The sequence below is a fragment of the Mauremys reevesii genome, linkage group 3, assembly GCF_016161935.1.
Source record: "Mauremys reevesii isolate NIE-2019 linkage group 3, ASM1616193v1, whole genome shotgun sequence".
In the NCBI taxonomy this organism is placed as follows: Eukaryota; Metazoa; Chordata; order Testudines; family Geoemydidae; genus Mauremys; species Mauremys reevesii.
The window spans coordinates 85,287,306-85,293,305 of NC_052625.1; positions in this window are offsets into that span (position 1 = coordinate 85,287,306).

The following is a 6,000-nucleotide window of genomic DNA, read 5'->3' on the forward strand; positions in this document are numbered from 1 at the left end:
AGTAATCGTGACTGGAGTACAGGTATTGAAGGGTATGTGCTCTTTATGAAAGATCGAAATAAAGCCAAACGTGGTGGAGTAGCATTGTGTATTAATGATGGAGGTAGACCACAAAGAAATTAGAAGTGATTGAATAGATAAGACAGAGTCTATTTGGGCCAAAATCACTTTGGGGAAGAAAGCTACCAGAGATTGCTCGGGGATACTGCTTGGGGTGTGTTACAGACCATCGGGATCTGATTTGGATATGGATAGAGATCTCTTTAATGTTTTTACTGAAATAAATACTACTGGGAATTGTGTGATTATGGGAGACTTTAACTTCCCAGATATACATTGAAGGACAAGTACTACTAATAACGGTAGGGCCAAGATTTTCCTGGATATGATAGCTGACCAGTTTATTTGCCAAATAGTCTCTGAACCAACAAGAGGTGATGCCATTTTAGATTTGGTATTGGTGAATAGTGAGGACCTCATAGAAGAACTGGTCATAGAGGACAACCTTAGTTCAAATGATCGTGAGCTAATTCGGTTTAAACTAAATGGAAGGATAAACAAAAATAGATCTACAATAAAGGTCCTTGATTTTAAAAAAGATAACTTTAATAAATTAAGGGAATTTGTTTGGGAAGTGGACTAGACCAAAGAATTCAAGGATCTGAACTTGGAGTTACTGTTACGTAAAAGTTGCAGAAGCCATCTGGAGCCTGCATCCCAAGCAAGGGGAAAAACTGTAGGGAAGTTATGCAGATCAAACTGAATGAGCAAGCATCTTAAACAGGTGATGAAGAGGAAGCAGAAAGCCTACATAGAATGGAAGAGGGGATGGCTCAGTGAGGAAAGCTACCTCCTGGAGGTCAGAAAATGTAGGTATAAAGTGAGAACTGCCAAAAGCCAAGCAGAGTTGGACCTTGCAAAGAGAATTAAAACTAACAGTAAAAGGTTCTATAGCCATATAAATAAGAAGAAGTGGGACTGCTGAGCACTGAAAATGGGGTGGAGATTAAAGATTATCTAGGCATAGCCCAACACCTAAACAAATACAGTGCCTCTCTTTTTAATGAGACTAATGAAGAGCTTAAGGGTACTGGCAGGGTGGCTAATTGCAATGAACATATGAAAAGTTGAAGTTACCACATCCAGGGTAGAAGTCAAACTCAAACATCTTAATGGGACTATACTAGGGGCCTAGAATAATATCCATCCAAGAATATTAAAAGAACTGGCACATGAAATTGGAAGCGCAATGGCAGGGATTTTTAATGAATCTTTAAACTCAGAAGTCATAACATATGACTAAAGATTTGCTAATATACTTCCTATTTTTAAGAAAGGGGAGGGGGGAGTGATCCAGGCAGCTACAGGCCTGTTAGTTTGTCTTCACTTGCATACAAGGTGTTGGAACAAATTTTGAAAAAGAAAGTAGTTAAGGACAGAGTGGTAAATGGTAATTGGGATAAAATACAACATGGTTTTACAAAAGATAGATCGTGCCAGACCAACCTGATCTCCTTCTTTCAGAAAATAACTGATTTTTTTAAACAAAGGAAATACAGTAGATCTAATCTACCTGGGTTTCAGTAAGGCATTTGATACAGTTCCACATGGGAAATTATTAGTTAATTGGAGAAGATGGGGGTTAATATGAGAATTAAAAGGTGGGTAGAGAACTAGTTGAAGAAGAGACTACAACAGGTCATACTAATAGGTGAACTGTCAGGCTGGAGGGAGGTTACTAGTGGAGTTCCTCAGGGATCAGTCTTGGGACCAATCTTATTTAACATTTTTATTACTGACCTTGGCACAAAAAGTGAGTGTGCCTGTGATGTTATTGATATAATCTGGGACCATATAGAACATGGTTGCAACCAAGGTCCTGTAGTGGCACAAAATCTTATGCAAAGGGGGTCGTATAAGGTGTCTTAGACCAGGTTATGGGTTGCTGGTTATGATTACGCTGTCTGTATGCACGTCTCATTTTTTAGTTGAAGTTATGAATATGGGCTGTATACTGTCTGTACTTCAGATTAATGCTATGCTTCTGGGTGACATCCCAGACAAGTTGGTGTTAGCTCTGCCTAGCCTGCTTGATGGCCCATTAAGGACCATCAGCTATACAATTGACCCATTGAGAGAAAGCAGATACGCCTTGTGACTCAGCAAAGTATGCAGGGACTTGCCCATGTGACTCCAGACTCCATTTTGCTGTAATTTTCCACAGTAAGAACAAAGAGGTGTTCTTACACCTGGAAAAGACTATAAAAGGCTGATGCCTCATCTCCATCTTGTCTTCAATCCTGCTTCATACCTCTGGAGGGACTTTGCTACAAACTGAAGCTCTGAACAAAGGACTGAATGACCCATCCCAGCTGTAGATGTACTCCAGAGACTTGATTTGAACCTGCAGTTATTCTATCACTGCTACAAGCCTGAACCAAGAACTTTGCAATTACTGTATGTAATTGATTCCATTGAACCAATTCTAGCTCTCATCTCTATCTTTTTCCTTTTATGAATAAACCTTTAGATTTTAGATTCTAAAGGATTGGCAACAGCATGATTGGTGGGTAAGATCTGATTTGTATATTGACCTGGGTCTGGGGCTTGATTCTTTGGGATTGAGAGAACCTTTTTCTTTTACTGGGGTATTGGTTTTCATAACCATTCATCCCCAGGACGAGTGGGACTGGTGGTGATACTGGGAAACTGGAGTGTATAAGGGAATTGCTTGTGTGACTTGTGGTTAGCCAGTAGGGTGAGACCAAAGTCCTCTTTGTCTAGCTGGTTTGGTTTGCCTCAGAGGTGGGGAAACCCCAGCCTTGGGCTGTTACTGCCCTGTTTAAGCAATTGGTCCTGAATTGGCACTCTCAGTTGGGTCCGGCCAGAACCGCATCATCACAGTGCCCTAATAAAATTTGCAGAGGATGGCACAGAGTTGGGAGGTATTACCAATATAGAAGAGAACTGAAATATCCTACAAGAAGATCTGGATGACCTTGTAAACTGGAGTAATAGAAATGGGATGAAATTTAACAGTGCAAAGTGCAAGCTCATGCATTTAGGGACTAACAACAAAAAATGTTGCTATAAGCTGGGGATTTATCAGTTGGAAGGGACAGAGGAGGAGAAAGACCTGGGTGTATTGGTTGATCACAAGACAACTATGAGCCTTCAATGTGATGGGGCTGTTAAAAAGGCTAATGCAGTCCTATAATGCATCAGGCAAGCTATTTCCAGCAAAGATAAGGAGGTGTTAGTACCGTTATACAAGGCACTGGTGAGACCTCATCTGGAATACTGTGTGCAGTTCTGGTCTCCCATGTTTAAGAAAGATCAATTCAAACTGGAAAAGGTGCAGAGAAGGGCTACTAGGATGATCGTAAGAATGGAAAACCTACCTTCTGAGAGGAGACTCAAAGAGCTTGACTTGTTTAGCTTAATCAAAAGAAGGCTGAGGGGAGATATGAGTGCTCTCTATTAAATCTATGAGTCTGGTCACCTACTTAAAACTATTACAAGAAACACACAATTGATTTAAATTGAGTCAGGCACCAGATGTTACACTGGTAACAGATTTCCCTAATACAAGTGATCAGAGCCTACAATGGGTGGCTTGCTTAATAATGCACTCTCAGCACAAACAATAAGAAGAATTATTGTTCCTGCTAAAATCCGTGAATGTTTGGGATTCACAAACATTTTCACAACTATTCAGCACTTGGCTCAATACTCAAAAATGAATTAACTTGATTATTAGAATCCTAATGAATTGGATGTGGTGCTTTTATTCACAAGAGTATTTGAATCTCTTTATTTTCTTTAATGTGACCGAGACTAGTCCTCAGAGCCTTTAATTTAATCTCCAGAAGAGAAGGTGGTTCTTGACACCAGAGCTAACCACTGTTAATAGATTCAAATGGCCTCAACTGAAAGTATTTAAAACTGTTTATGACTGGAGCCGGCTAGGAATTTTCCAACAAAATGGTTTTTCATCTAAATTATTTTTTTTTTTTGTGTGGAAACGTATCAATTTCTAAACAACTTTCATTGGGAAGGTTTTTCATGTGCAGGAGGAAATTATTGGTCAAAGCCAAAGAGAGAGACAATCCCCACCTGGTGGTAAGAGCACTCACCTGAGATGTGGGAGACCCGGCTTCAAGCTCCTCCTCTGAATCAGGCAGAGCAGGGAGTGTAATCTAGTTCTCCCACACTCCAAATGAGTGCTCTAGCCCCTGGGATGTTCTGCATGGGGGTCAGGCCCCTGCTCTAGGTTTTTGTGAAGAACTGCAAAAGGTCTTGGTTTTATCCAGCTGTGAAACAACAACAAAAACCCTACATTTTTGCAGGATGGGAAACTGTTTCCCACCTAGCTCTATTTATAAGATTTGTGTTTTTGCAACTGATTGTCTTCAGGTTCTCATTAATAAATAACTGCTCCAGGTGATAAACCCTCCTTCGACCCACCTGCTGTTAACCTCCAAGACAAGAATGTTCAGAACCCTGGTATATAAACCGGACTTTTCTTTGTTTAAGAAGGATGTGCTCTTGGCTAGGTTAACTTCTTAAAATCAACACAAAAACCAACAAGCAACAAAGGGATCCAGCTTTATGACTCTAGTGGTGAAGAGACTGGCCAAAGCATTCTGGATTAGTCACGCTCCCATCCCTTTGGGTCTCAGTAGAACTAAATGGGCCGGAACAAGCATTTGATGCTGCCAACTTTCAGCCAAATGGGTTATCCGGGTGTAGAACCACACAATTAAATGTGTAACTTCCAGTGCAAACAGAGCCCTAGGCATCACTTAGTGATGAGGAGTACCTTTCAGGCCATAAAACACATGATGTTTAGTTTAATGTTCCACATTTGTTTGTTTTGCTTTTTGTAATACATTTAATACACTCTTTCATTTGCAGAAATTATCTTCGCCAACAATGTGTTGGAGTATTTATCCCAATTTTCTCAGTCACCACCAGTTATTCGATCTGAATCTTCTCCCAGAAAAGACAGGTACAGTTTCAATATGCAAATTATAAAATATATGAACAGTTGTTCTAATGTACAATAACTAAGTAATTCAAACACTGTGTAATGCTTGCAAAGTAAACTTGATCTTGTTAACTCGGTAATAGACACATGATAGTAATATTAAGTAAGATAGCACAGCCCTAGTTCAGGAAAGCACTTAATTCTTATTGACTTCAAAGGGACTTCAGCGTATGCTTCATTTTAAGCACGTGTGTGATTTTCAGAAGCACATAAGTGATTTAGGAGCACAAGGATATATGTTCCTAAATCACTTAGATGCTTTTGATAATCTTGTGCCTGTGCTGAAGTACTTTCATGAATGGGGGTGTTTTTCTGAATTGAGGCCCATATAATAGTAATGAGAGACAATGATCCTTTCATTAAAAGAATCAAACAATTGCTACAATAGGCCTGATCATAGTCCTTATGCATCCAAAACTCCTACACTAGTCAGTGGGAGTTTGGGGTGAGGGTGGGATCAAAGACTGCAGGATTGTGCGAAATGAACAAGAACTTGTATCAAACTGCAACAATAAGTTAAGCATAAAGAATGACAATGAAAATACATTTGTCTGTTGCTCGGTGTTCTGGGTGATTTGCCCCCTTCCTCCCCACTTTTTTCTGTGTGTTTGTGTCTTTCAGTAAATTTTGTTGGTGGGATTTTCAAAGACACTTTAGGGAATTAGGCATCAAACTCACTGGACTTCAGTGTCAGCATGGCAACTAAAACCCTGAGAGCAGCTGGAAGTCCCAACCTTATCAAATGAGCTCTAACTTATTTTTTAAATCTCGTCTTTTATGTTCCCTATAGTGGGGTGGAATATACTTGTGCACGCCCTCAGTATTCTTAGGCCCTGCAAACATTTACACACGTGCTTAATTTTGCATGTGACTGAATAGCCCCATTGGCTTCTCTTGTTTTAACGTTAAGTACTGTTCACAGGGTGACTGGCCCCTTTAAAGGGAAATGG